The 15,208-nt window shown below is 39.7% G+C and overlaps 1 protein-coding gene across 1 annotated transcript in view; it reads right to left on the bottom strand.

Moving 5' to 3' along the window:
• Positions 1-15,208, bottom strand: part of LOC127661393 (multiple epidermal growth factor-like domains protein 11) — a 220,211-nt gene that overhangs the window by 142,292 nt on the left and 62,711 nt on the right. The gene's annotated exons all lie outside the window — the stretch shown is intronic.

Here is a 15,208-nt window from a genome sequence, read left to right as displayed (position 1 = left end):
TAGTTCATCCAAAATGAAAATGTTGTTATTATTTGCTCACCCTAATGGTGTTCCAAACCCATATAACTTTCATTTTTCTATGAAACACAAAATAAGGTGTATGGATAAAACATGTAATGAAAGTGAATCGTAACTAAGACTAACATATATTCAACGTCTCCTTTTGAGTTTCATGGAAGAGAGAAAGTCATGAGTTTGCAACAAAATAAGGGTGAGTAAATGATGACACACAATCAATAAATAATTTTAAGATTTATGCATTTAATTTAATAACAACATTTCCATCAAATTTAATTGAGTAATCTTCCATTTAAAAACTACACATTTGAAGTTTTATGAATATAATTTTGTTAAAAATTATACAATTAAATTTGACGGAACTTTGCTTTAAAATTTAAAATCTCAAAAATAGGCAAAACATTTTTTTGCGTATTTAAAACTAGAAATTTAAGGTATAACAAGTCACTAAACATGTTTTAGTTGAAGAGACATACATTTTTTTTAAGTGCTGTGTTGAGCTTCCCGCAAGCCTTAATGTAGCCGCCCCCAAATCTCAGCTGATCTGATGATATGAAGGATGATAACAGACTGATCATTTTCCAAAGATGGCTGTAACCTGTGCATTCTCACCAGAGCTGTATGTACCTTTAAAATGCTCACTCTGATCACACACTGAACACTAAACAATTTCCAAAGAGAGTGAGTCTTTAGAACAATGTTCTGTGCAAAACGAGCCGACTTAAGCAGCCAGAGCCATAAGGAAACACGCTGTAAATCCCTCGAAATATAATCAGCCTACTCTTTGACACAATGCTCAAGCATGACACCAGCCAGGCTTCATGCTGTTTACAAAGTGTGACATTGTATTGAAAGTTGTTTATTCCTATTAAACAACACGGCAACCAATTGATAGTCTATAGTAGCATTAGTATTTCTGCCTGGGCCCTTGCATTCAGTCAGATATTTGGATTTGGTCAAGTTATAAAATGATCTACTTTGAGGGTTTTTCCCAGTTTTTCTGGTGGACAGTATATTGGTGGAAAAGATTAATTAAAGGCAAAATACATAGGCGCATAGCAAGAATAATGCTTGAGGTAGTGAAGGTCACCTGGAACAGCAGGACTCAAAGCGACAGGCTCTTATCGGAGTAAGGAAACAGTCTGTCCCCAAAGCTTCTGGAACAATCCACTTTGATTGGAATCAGCAGTGACTCTCAAAGTATGGGCGGAAGAGAGTTTGTACTTTAAGGGATTTCAGCGTGAAGGTAGCAAAAATATGTTTCAGGTGCTATGCCCTTATCTTTGACCATGAAATATGTGAAGGTTGGTTCTATCACCACTGCAGAATTAATATGGCTGGTCATCCATTTTTTGGGAAAGAAACACAACATGATAACCAGCATTTATCTTGTCCAGTATCTTAGCAGTTAATGCTCATATAATGATTCTCTTGAGTAACAGTGAGCAAAGTCATCGCTAACCTCACTGATATGCAAACTCAAAGTTTTTTAATGAATAATTCAGCTTCCCATAAAGTGTTATGTACCAGTGCACTGTTAATCTGAATAAATCAATTCAAAGAGAGCTAAGATATATACATTTACTGGGGTTTCTCTGTTGCCTATTGTCCTTCTATGTGGGGCTCTAAATCACAAAAGAGACACTCAGTAAGAAACAATATTTCAAGTTCTGTCACGTTCACAGGAGTCCAAAGTATGACACAAATCTTAAATGTCAACACCTTGGGAACAGTGTGTTATTTTGCCAAAGTAGTAAGCTGTATGCTTATGATAATCTGTTTTTACCAAAAAATTGTTTTGCAATATTTCTATGCATATTTACACTAAGAAGAAGGATTGCAGCTTAGTTTTTTGATTAAAGGTGTCTTTATAAATAACATTAAAAAAAAAGAATGTTTTTATGCTTTGAAAATAAGTCTTCAACAGGAGTTCCACAGCAGTACTGCAAGGGGGGCACCACTTATTGTTTAATCTAAATAAAAAAATGTAAGTATGCAACAAACAAAATTCAATATTAACTAAAGATCAGCTAAATCATTCATTGTCTCTCCAACATTAAATTATATTGAGTAAAATAAAATGTAATGAGCAAATGTCTGACTCTGTACATCTTTAATGATTATTTAAATGGATTTGAATGCAATAATCACACACAAACATTCATATGGTACTCTTTTATATGCATGATATAATAGTCAACATTTAAAATGCAACATTCAGTTGTATACAATATTTGACATGGGCTCCCTGCTCACCAAGGGGTTCTTTGCCGAAATTGTTTTTTGAAAACCTGATTTTGAAAGCTTTTTAAGCCATTACATAAAACAAATATTGTGGTCCAAATAAATGTTGTATGCGGACATTGCACATTAAATATTTCAGTTGAATCTTTAAAAAGGAATATAAATGACACTGTTTGAGAGAATGAATCGTGCTCATATGAGTGAATTAATGTGTATGTCTTGATGCTGGGACACACTAAAGCTGGCTGCAGTAGGTAACAGATGAAGCAGGACTTGCCCTCATTCCTGGCCAGCCTATAGATTATCACTCATTGCACCTTCGGCTTGGCCCACACTATTGAGCACAGAAATGGGATGGGGAGATGGAGAATCCCATGTACCCAGAGGACAGTGCTTACTGCAAAAATGTTCCACACACAGAAAAAGCTAAATCTGCCACTGGCAAATAATGCAGTATGGATTTACACAGTACTGAGGACCTGATATCCAAGTGTACCAGTTCTCCTCTAGCTTAAGAAAAATTTAAAAAAAATTGCGGACAAAGACATGAATTTGACTTCTTGAAATCAATGAAGCTATACAACGCAAAGGCGAGGTTAAAAAAAAAAAAAACTCTGGTGATGAAATGAATGATTTTTATTACAATCAGCAATTTCTGATCAGACAGCAGAGAAGAAATGCTAATTTGTCACATCTTTTCATGAAATTAAAATTAATTTATGTAATGTAGGTGAAAGGATAAAGCATGCCTTCTCCGGAGAGCTGAATGTACGTGTCTATAATACTTGAGAAAATAGGTCTTGCATTTTAATTAAAATTAAATGAATCTTCCTCCTCCTACACACAAAAAAGTCTATGTCTGCAGGCTCTGGTGAAAAATTAAGTCTTTCATTTTGATAAAAGGCTAATCTAACTCATTACACAGTGGTGTTATCATACCATGTAACAATAGAGCTAATTGTAATTGTCATACATTATTGCACTGAACATTCTTCTGACTAAAGATTTAAACATACATTTTGACAATCAGTCAATCAATCATTGAAAAACCAATGGGACAGTTCACACAAATATTACAATTCTTTTATCAGTTACTCACCCTACATTTTCCCCATATGACTTTCTTTCTTCAGTGAAATAAAAAAGGAGATGTTAGGCAGAATGACAGCCTCAGACACCATTAACTTTCATTGTATGGAAAAAAAAAAGATGCAATGTAAGTGAATGGTAAATGAGGCTGTCAATTTGCCTAACTTTTCATTTTGTGCTCCACGGAAGTAAGTTTTTGGGCTAATATCCCTTTAAAAAGATTTGTAATCAAATGCAGGCAAATGCAAGATCTCAACATCTAATACATTATTAAAACAGAGATGTGAAATCTACTTCATATTGGTGTATGGGACTTTATTAGAGCACCTAATTCGTCAGTAAAAGCTGCAGCATGCACATAGCATCATTAATACTTCATCATTAACTATTTGAGACTCTTCTGACCAGATGGTGTAAACTGCTTTGGCTCCACGTCCTGTAAGCCTTTCTTGTGCAAAGAAGAGCTATTTCATTTTAGTATGTGCAAGATCTCTGTGGGGTAGTGGGGGCATGGTTGAGCGCCGATTTGTGAATGGAGAGCAAGATCGGAAGATGGGAACAGTAAAGATCATCACCTGTCAATGATTGTCTCTAACAGCTGTTTGTCACTGCAGTGAGTTGGAGACGGATTTAAGAGCGAGCCAGAAGCCAGTGAGGCAGAGAGAGAGAGCTACCACACACACAGAGAATGTGTTAAGCTGTGTGCGCTGAAAAGCGTGATTATTGAGTGAAGTGCTGAAATGCCAGTTTTTTGTTATAAAATAAATACCGTTTGAGTTGGATTCACCATCTCCCACTTCCTCCTTGCAACCACATTACAAACTTTGTTACACTATGCCTTAATTTTAAAGGCACAATCCATGCTTCCCTTCAAAAACAATGGTAATGTTATGATGTCTTCCGTTGGTCTTAACATACATAGTTGCGCCCCAAACTCATGTCACTGGTTGAACCAATGTTGCTGTGTCGGGTTGCCCGGGATGCTCAAACAAACAGAGAACTGTTTGAAAGGGCCACAGAGACCCTCTGTTTACAGTTTTCAGGGGAAGTCAACAACTTACTTACACTTACCTATAATATAGATAATATATATATATATATATATATATCAGCAGATAGGAGAAAGTAGCCATTATAACACTGAAAAAAATACATCAACTTTCACTGCCATTTTATTTTTTTAAGGAAACTATTTGTGTTGTCCTTTTAAACCCACTAATACAGTTTGAGATTGATAGTAAGCCCATCAAGGTTAAATGATTGGTCACATAAAAGAAGAAAATGTCCTGTAATTGACCTGAACACAGTAGAAAACTCACCAACATATTACCTTCAGAGGCTCGAGAGGAGGAGCCTTGGGAGGCTCATGAGGCGGAGGCCGCGAGGGCTCTGAGGGGCGAGCAGAGGCTGACAGAGCCATGGAAGACTCTGGGGGCGGAGCAGAGGCTGGCAGAGCCGTGGAAGACTCTGGGGGTGGAGCAGAACCCGGCAGAGCCATGGAAGACTCTGGGGCGGATCAGAACCCGGCAGAGCCGTGGAAGACTCTGGGGGCGGAGCAGAACCCGGCAGAGCCGTGGAAGACTCTGAGGGAACCTCTGAGGTCTTGAGCACAAGACGAGACTGGGGAGAAGGGGCCCTCTTCCTTCTCTTACGTCTTCGGCCAACAGGGGACGTGGCCATGGGGACGGTCGAGGCTACAGGCGCTGGCTCTGGGGCGGTCGAGGCAACAGGCGCTGGCTCGCTGACCGTGGCAGACATGGGCGCTGGCTCGCCGGCCGTGGCGGGCATGGGCGCTGGCTCGTTGGCCGTGGCGGGCATGGACGCTGGCTCGTTGGCCGTGGCGGGCATGGGCGCTGGCTCAGTGTCTGCCTCCCCCACAGTAAACAAGGAACCAGCGTACAGTAGGGCGAGGTCAATAAACTGAGCCAGGTTGAGAGAGCAGCGACCACCAGGCATGAATGATGAGGTTGGCTCATTCAGTCCAAATTGAAAAATGGTTTTCAGAGCCACCTCATTAAAATTCACCTGGTTGTCCAGGGCACAAAAATCCACAACATAAACCTCCAAGGGTTGACTCCCCTGACGCAACCCCACGAGTCGGGCCGCTGGCTCCATAATGTCGAGGGCGGGGTTATGAGTTACACAGCCGCTGCCTCGCATAAAAACCCTTGGTCAGCGTCCGAAGAGCCATAAAACCTCTCCAGGGGTGGAGAGTGCACGGCGCCAGAAATGCACTGGAGGCATAAACGGGCTCAGGGGCAGACACAGGTGAAATAGGGTGAACCAAATCAGAAATAAGCGATACCTGCTGCCCCTGGGCCGTGAGCGCGTGGTCATCTCTCCACACTGTAGCTCCTCGCACCGAATGTGACGTGCTTCTCGCTCTAGTGAGCTGCGCTGAATCCTTAGCTGAGGCATTGTGACTGTCAACGGTGAGGTTGGTTATTTTGTAACCCGCACACACACACACACACAAGATGAGACAGTCACAATGTCGGATGAAACTGCTTTATTAATAGAAAGCAGTGCAGGCAAAAGTACAAAGGGCAAATCCAGTGAAGAGTTGTCGAGGGAAGCGTAGGGTCAAAAGCCAGGGAATCAAAGTATCGTAAGGGGCAAATCCGGGAGAGAGTGGTAAACGAGAGCGGGAGGTCGAAGCCGGGAAAACAGTTAATAATTAGGGCGAAGAACTAGACGGGACTAGCGGGATCAAAGACAGGGGAACAAGGGGAGCTGGCAAGCTAAGGAGTAAACAAGAGGAGGTCAGAACTAGACGAGACTAGCGGGGGGCAAAGATACGGGAAACTAAACACAATAACCAACCGGGAGTGAGACGAAAGGGTAGTGATATATATATAGTGACGAGTGCAGGTGTAAATAATGAACAGGTGATGAGACGAGTGCAGGTGAAACTAATGTGCAGGAGTGCAGATGACGTGAGTGCAGGTGGTCATAATGTTCTGGGGGATTGGAAGCGCGTGAGAAACTCGAGGAAGGGAGATTGCCTACGAGCATGTGAGCGAGTAGGAGCAAAGTGGGCGTGAGGGCTCGAGCGAGCAAAAAGAGCGTGAAAAGCACGAGGGGGCGGAGCGAGGGAGTGAGGTCGAGGGAGTGAGTTTGTGTGCGACGAAGCGGGGATGGGGCAGAGGAGCGGGGTTCGTGACAGCTATTCAAGAATGATGACATTAGAATATGGCTGTAGAGCGGAGGAGGGCAGGGCCAGGCTGGAACGACACACGCCTGGTCCCCAATCAGCCTGATGGCGCAAGTGAGGGATAAGGGGCGGTAATGACAGTTCGAGAGAGAATTACGGGCAGCTGCCCTGTATGTGTCTTTTTATTTAATTAAATATTATTTATATTGTTAAGCTGGTTCTCACCTCCTCCTTTCCATTAACCCCTTACCCAAACCCGGGAGGGAGGAGGGATTACGTCATACAGTCCTCGACACTGCCGTCCACCTAGGGGAGTGCCGCTGCCATCTGCCAGGGGATGGAGTAGCCCAACCGCTGTCCACGAGAAGAGGAGGGACGGGACTCCCCGACCGCCTGGATTGATGGAGTCGCTGCCAGGGGTGGAGGAGTGTCCCCACGTGCTGCCAGAAAGGTGTGTTCTGTCCGGTGGAGGTCGGAGGTGTGACTCCAGTCCGCCGGGGGAGGAGCATCTGTCATCCGCCTGAGAGTGTGAAAGAGTGATTGGGGACCACGTGACAGTGCATCAGAGAACCTGTGAGTGAGCTGCTTCTCTCTCGCCTCTATCTCTCTCTTTCTGTTGCTCCATGTTGGCCTTTCCAACACCTATTTTCTTTTTTTGTTTTTGTTTATTCCCCTCCTGTCTCCTCCCAGGTCGAGGAAGGTGGGTATAACCAGGCAGCAGATGGGGCGCATGGCACGGGGGGTGTACGCCAGGAAGAGTGTAGTGCAGAGGAGGGTGGGGCCGGGCTGGAACGACGCATGCCCAGTCCCCAATCAGTCTGATGGGGTGCGCGAGGGATAAAGGATAAATATTATGACAGTTCTCGCCTCCACCTTTCCCTTTAACCCCCCTTACAATGGCTAATACACAAGGGACTGATTTGACTAGATTAAAATTTCATAAAAGGCACATATGAGAAGATAAACCTGAGGGGTTGACATTGAGGAGAAAAGCAAAAATCAACAAATTTGTAATGAAAATGGCCTTGAAAATACCTCCACTTGCCACTGTGCGGTTAACACAGCTAGTTCTACAAAGATCTTAATCCTGCCAGTGAGAGAAGTGGGATTATTCACAAAGCAGAGACAGCAAAAAAGACAACCTGAAAACACACACACCACAATCTAAGATGACCACACCATCACACACACACATTACAAGACTTCTTGCTAACTGGTCACATGACAAATTATAAAATTATCCACTGAAATAAAATAGTCAGCAAACAAATCCAGATAAAGAAATATTTAACTTCAACTGCAATTTTAAAAAAAAAATAACAGCAGCCATTGTGCTCATGCATGTGACAAAGATTTGAGTCTGGTCTGTAATGTCAGTTCACATCTCTCGATTATTAGCGAGCTGGTGCAAATTAACCTACAGCTGTACGATCGTTCGCATAGATACATATTCCAAGACCATGTCATGCGATTATTTTTTGTTTAATTAGTCTACAAAAGGAATCAAATCTACTAAAATACTAATACTTCTATTAATATAGAAATAAATTGCTGTGTAATCAGGTGTGGGTATAAGAGACATTTTTACAGTGGCTTTGAACATGGCTCATCCAAATCAGATTTCACAGTCAGTGATTTAACTATCCGTTTATCCTGTTTTGTTTAGTTAAACATACATAGAGTTCTATGTACTGCCACATCCTGGCAAAATCAGTTGAGTAAATGTAAATAGGTTCTCAATCCCTTAAGCCTAGTGAACACTACATGAATCAAGTTAGTCTCCTTTGATGTTCTGAGTCGGCGACTGGTCTGCTACGAAAAGTCTTGGATTTCACGATGAACGGTCTTGTTATGTGTGCACTCCTGTGTCATGCCAAGACTAGTCCCAGACGCTATGGCAGTTTTCAAAACAGCTTGATTTCTAGACGTCTTATCTAGACGTGTGCACATTGTCCCAAAGACGGACAATGAGCCACAGCCAATGAAATATAGAGAGAATGCAAGAGGAGGGCAAGGTATTAGGAAGCAGAAGACAAAAATGTATTAGAAAATAAAATGAAACCACCCACATCTCCCTATTTTCACTATTTATCTCCCTGTTTTTGTTATTTTCAGTTGCTTTTCTTAAATGTTTCAGTCTGCAAATAGCAAAATGGCCGCAAGCTGTTCTTTCATGTTTCTTGAAAGAGGAGAGCAAGGTTTGGGTAGAAGGAGACCAAAACATTTTATAAGATAAAATGAAACATCATTCACATCTTCATACTCACTGTCTTTATTATTTTCATCTGTTTTTATAATTTTTTTCATTGGCAAATTAGCGCAAATACGTGTAAAATCAGGAGCGAGCCGTTCTTTCATGTTTGTTGAAAAAGGATAGCAAGGTATTGGTAGCAGAAGAAAAAAAATTATAAAATAAAACCTCCACATCTCCCTACTTACTATTATCAGCTGTTATTATAATTTTTTCCTGTGCAAATGGTGCCAATATGCGTAAAATCAGGCAAGAGCCGTTCTTATTTGATGAACGTTATATTCATCATATTTGATGACATATTATCAAGAATAAACTGCATGAGTTTGAGAATGAATTTCATTATCTTAATTTTAATACATATTTTGGACAATCCTTTTGAAACGGGATGCCGCTAAAGGCAACTGTAACGGACAGTTTTTTGCCAGTTCTGTGCCAATTTAAAGGGATATAAGCGTACGATCAGAAAATTTTAAAAAGTGGATGCATGAATATGTACAATAGGGACACAGAAATGAGCAGCACACACATTAGAAGCACAACTCAGAATTCTGCTCTAAGCATAATGTTATAATTAAGAGAAACTTTGCAGCTCTTTTTAGCACTTTTTTCACATCTTTTATTTTTTTTGTGTTTTCTTATCATTCAGTAAAACACAGATGTAATAATAGAGTGCAACAGTGCCTGCCCACTTTTTCAGCCACCTGGGTTCCCATTCATTTCTTCCATAGACTTTTATAAAAATCCTTCCTTTTATAAAACCCTTCAGAAAAGAGTTTTTGAACCAAACCAACATCATATATCACAACATCACAAAATTTGTTTTGAGGCAAAAAAAATTGAAAATCTAAAATAAAGACAAAGGTGCAAGGCTGTGTACCATCTTTTCTGAGGGCATGGACTACAATCCCATAATGCATTGTGAATTATGTCATTGAATAAAAAAATTATGGGAATATATATAAAACTATTGATTTTAGGTTGTTAATTATAAGTATATAAACAATATATTTTACCTTCATTGCCAATTATTTAGATATGTACAAAAATATAGGTAGTTTAAGGGTAAAGGGAGACCAACTCGAATATGTCATTCACAATGCGTCATAGGAGTGGGCGGTTGCTCCAAGGTATGTTTCGTGGGTTTCGATGGCCGAGGTTCTCTGATTTAGTGGATTTTTCTCTGCTGTACCATGGGTTATATAATTGTATACCATGAATTCTGCTATCAAATATGATTTTTAAACAGTGGAGCTGAAATAACGCATTCAAATGGCTTTAACAGAAGCATATTTTATATTAGAAGCATATCATCTATGAACAACCTTTGGAGCTCATGATCGGTTTATAAGTTATCGTTGATAATCAATTAGCCTTACTTCCGGAATCAGCCTGTTGCGCTCTGATGTATGCCAGGTACCAGATAACCAGGTCTAAAAGTGATGTGTCTCGCTTGTACATTTGTGATTGGATCAACCAAAACACATCTTAATACAAGTGTACACATGGCCTTAGTCGGGGACGAATGGTCTTGTAGTTGATATGCTACATTCCTGTAGTGTTCACACCAGCATGACTAAAAACAGGACTGTGAGGTGCAGGGTGCTGACCTACAAGTTGTTAGTGTGCACTTGGCTTTAAACTGGACAACAGTGCAGAAGCCATAAACAACATGCTGTCTGAGGTCACTGAGGGAAAAAAATATTATTGTCTTCTCCACAGATTACAGCAACAACTGTCTGTTAACATTAAATTGTTGCAGCTATTGTGTGGTAATGAGAACATTATTAATTACTGGCATTCCCTTCTTCCACTCACCAGACCACCAGACAATGTCAAAACTGATCATCATCCCAGCTGTCCCTAATCCCACGGCTGTTAACGGTGCCTTCAGGCTACCAAGAGAGCTGGCCCCGATCCCACTCAGTAACGACAAAAACACAAGATCATCGTTATCTTCAACAGACCATGATCACTCTCATTCAACCTTAAAAAAAATACCGGTTACTAAAGGTCATTGCAGAAATGTCCTTCTTTTTATGACGAGAGAACATATGGTGCACAACCTGTTGATTTAAGAGGAGGGTTATACTTAATGTCTCTTTCTATTATTAGCCTTTTATTGTTCAGTAATCAAAATTTCAGTGAAGGGGTACCAAGAAACTGTCAGTCTGTTTAGGAAATCAACAATGTTATGTCATTTTCAGCTTAAATATGTATAATTATCCACAGCTAAAAACAGAATCACTAAGTTTGTGTGTCATTATATCAGTTGTACTAGTATATAAGTAATAGCCTGAAACATCAAAGAGTTCAATACCTGTCATCCTGGGAGCTGGCTGTGCGGTACAAAGTCCTTGGATCAAAAAGTGTTTTCTATGGCATATGGAAATGACTATGCTTTTAAATTAAACTACAAAGACTGACAAAATCAGTTTGGTCCCCGTGACATGACAACGGCAAAACAACTGCTGAGTCTCAAGCCTTGTTTCATGATAATGTGCAAAATTCTCTTTGACAGAGAAAAATTACAATGAAAATCAATTATGAATTAGTGTGAATTGCACGTTTATAATCAGCATTTTAGGCAAGTACACTGTCTTTGGCTTCACCTATACTTTTTTCTTCAGAATATTAAACTGAAGAAAAGTTTTATGATTCCTCCCAGAGCTAGATATCACAGCGGTCCATATCAGGACTTAATGTAGGCAGTAAATTTCTTGAATTCTCATGGTGGTCTAATTAAAAATGCACTGGCTGATGAATTACATGATCTAATGCTTATTAACATCAGGATGCTTTAAGAGTGGACATAGAGATAGGACAGAATACATTTGCTTCTCTTTTTATCATAACCTTACACATGTACAGCATTAAAACATGATAGTGCAGTAGACCAGGCATAAATTTCATATGGTCTATGTGACAGAATGTCCCACTCAATGGTAGTAATGTCTCAACGGTAGAATTTGCTATACCTTTTATACAGCTGTAGATATACAGTATACGCATAGGTTTCAGTGGGTCAGCTTTATGTTATTTACATGAGAGAGTGATGAAGAAACATTGGGTAATGAGAAAATCAGGGTATATGCAGGAATCTTGAAGTTAATTTTAATACCTTTTCAAGACTTTTTCAAGAACTTCTCAATATTTTTTAATACCTCACCGCCACTTCAAGCTGTAACTATTTACATCAGTGATACTTTTAACTTAACAGTTTTAGTTTGTGATAAAGACTATAGACCACTCTGATACAAAAAAAAATCAAATAGGCTGGGATAGTAAATCAAAGCAAAGTTTATTAAAAAACAAGATAAAACTTTGCTCCACCCTCAACAACAATCATGCTGACATGTGCCTCAGTTCTTCTGATTTTGTTCCCAGCAGCTTCTCAGTTTGGACCAATTCGTTCCGCTTTTCTTTACTACGCCTTCTGAGGATGTTGGACTTCGTGATCAGTTGTGCCATTAATGTCCCAGATTTCCCTCTGCCGCTTGAGTTCAGTGAATGGTGTTTCTCCGCTGTGTGGAGACACCACAACACCTCAGCACGCTAGTGTTGCTGTGCCGCCCAGAGCCACTCTGATGTCGGCTGCAGAAGATGAGGAAGCAGAGACAGCCCGGGTCGTAGCTGTAGCTTCAGGTGCGACTGCCGGTGGTGTAACGACGTTGGCACTAGGTTGTGGTGGTGCAACGCGATTACCACAGAAGCTAGCAATGGAGAGCTGCCGCTCTCGGCGGCTAGCAGCGGCTTTGTGGCTAGCACAACACATGTGGGACTTTAACGAGTTAATGCCCATTGACACAATACTTATTATTTTCTTGCATAATGTACAATATGCCTCCCTGACATTCCCCTCGACTGGCTGCAGCCACTCTTTGAAGTCCAGCATTTCCATCCAGGACGCTGCAAATTTGCACTTCCCCATTCTGTTCATGAGTTCACCAACCTTCTCTTAAAACATTTCGGTGCATTGTAATACGCACTGGGAACGCCAGAGCGTACATGGTGCTTTTGAACTTCCGCCCGCCTGCCCGCTCTGGTGCTCTCAGAGGCAATTTACGAACACACCCACAATAGCCTAGTTTTTTATGTACCTGTTCGTTTTTTTAATAAAATGACTAAATTCACACACTTTTACGATGTTTTTGGGACTCAAACTGTTGGACAGCTAATTCAGAAAAAATACTTTCAAAATTTAAGACTTTATAAAGCCGTGATTAGACTTTTTAATACTTTTTAAGGGTCTTAATTTTCCCAAAATTGATTTATCACCTTTTAATACTTTTCAAGACCCCGCGGATACCCTGAAAATACAGAGCGGGACCTGTCCAAAACATGTCAAGACAAGAATTTGTTATAAAAAAGTTAAAACCAAAGCAGAGTTAGGGCTCTATTTTTGTAAGCATGCAAAGTCTTATCCAATTTTTGTGAAAGTACTTATTCTATGAGGAAATTGTGTGCCAGCGGAAAGCGCAAGTGGGCCTTTGCAATAGTTTGCACTATTTGTGGGAGTATGCGTGCAAACTGTGGGTTAATTGCATGTAAATGAAGTGGTCCAAAGTGCAATTTTCTATTTTCCAAGAAATAGGTCATTGTGCTAAGACTTTTCAATACCACGACTATTTTAGCGCAAACTCCAAATTCAGATTCCACCAGCAGGTGGTAATAAAGTTTATGTCCAAACTTAGTTTAGTTTTTAGAAAATGTAGTGGAACATAAAATTATGTCCATGAAAATCACTGATGTAGTCATTTTATGAAACAGAAAATTTATGAAATTTGTTTTAAACTATCTTTAGGTCATGGTTTATTTTTCAGTTATTATAATGTTTATATTTACAATTGTATTTATGATCTAATTAATATTGGTATTTTTCCACTTCATAGCATGATTTATAAGTCACTACAAAAGGGGTGGGTGGAAAAAATTGGAGAGGGTAAAATGTTTGGATTTGGAATTATTTTTTTATCACTTTATTATTTTCATTATATTTTCAATTAGTTTGAAGTGTAATTTGAATTTAGAGATGTTTTTGGTTACTTATTTGTGTTTCAATAAATCGCTTAATTTTCAAAATCACATGAAAGTAGTGAAGTGTATAGTTTTCTAATTCAGTGCATAATGTCCATTTACACAACTAACCTCTTATAAATGTGCTGCCTTTGTTTTTATTGTGGGTGATTGAGGGAATTGCCTATATAATATAATGCTGATGCTGCAATAACCGGAGAAGAACCTCTGAAATAAATAGTACCAAACCCATTAGCACCAAACCCACTTGCGCCTAAACTTAGCACGAGCTTGCACAAACATACCGAAACTTCCTTGCCATGCCCATTGACTTTGCAGTTATGATTTATGGAATAGTGCTGCACTTAGCACCAGTGCTCTTAAAATAGGGCCCTCAATTGTTTATGGGTGTTTAGGAACATTGGTACTTGTCGCCTTAATATAGACTTTATATATTAATATACACCGGCTATTCCAATCAAAATGTATTATTCGCTTTATAATATTAGATTTACTGTTTTAAGTCTTTTGTTTTTAAATTGTGTTACTTAATTTGAAGCAGTTTTTGTACTAACGCCAGACTTATCGTTCATTTGCTATCAATAATCTTATCATTTAGCTTGCATCCATCACGATCCATATAAAAAGAGAAAATAATCAAATCGGATCAAGTTCCTTTATTTTGAAATTAATTAAATTCACTGGATTATCGAAATTTAGGCATTACCGCATGGCTATTAAGATATTTATTTTTATTTTTTTATTTACAGCAAAAATAACTATATTGTGATATATCTTGTCAACTTCATTTAAAATTAGGCCAACTCATACCGTGTGACTTACTATTTTGGTCATACCACACCCCTAAAGCAGTGTATATTTGGCATTGTTGTCTCTACTAGTTAGTCCTACAAGAGGAAGAAAAAACTATCCAGCTAGAAATGTACTGCACAGACATCCATCAGGAAGGCCGTCCCGCCCCCTTCTTAATAATGCAGAGTAGCTGTGAGGGCATCATATCCCATTTGCCGTTATGCTACGTGTGTCGATTTTGATCCCCTCCCTGGAGCTCAGTAGGACCGTAATTTACCTCATCACCTTGACACAGTCTTGTGCAAGGTCCTTTCATGTAGAGATTTTAGCATATTGTCAAATGCCCTCTGAACCCTGCAAGCCAAAGGTCTGCGCTGACTGATACGATTCGCTCACTCATGATTAAAGCACATTAGAGAATAATGAGTCTGGCCTACACAATAACCAAAACACACATTTACAGACTTGGCTGTATGAAAAGACAATGAACTAGTATAAACGCTAACGTTTTTAACATTTATTGCTCATGAGAATAATCACTAAATCTATCATGAAGACCACTGCGAGTAAATGTTGTTATTTCCTTTATTAGTGTATTATCTCTGGAATGGGTGAATTTAGGG

The sequence above is a fragment of the Xyrauchen texanus genome, chromosome 21 (assembly GCF_025860055.1).
Source record: "Xyrauchen texanus isolate HMW12.3.18 chromosome 21, RBS_HiC_50CHRs, whole genome shotgun sequence".
Lineage (NCBI taxonomy): Eukaryota > Metazoa > Chordata > Actinopteri > Cypriniformes > Catostomidae > Xyrauchen > Xyrauchen texanus.
The sequence above is the reverse complement of the archived record's forward strand: the minus strand, read 5'-3'. Positions and strand labels throughout refer to the sequence as shown.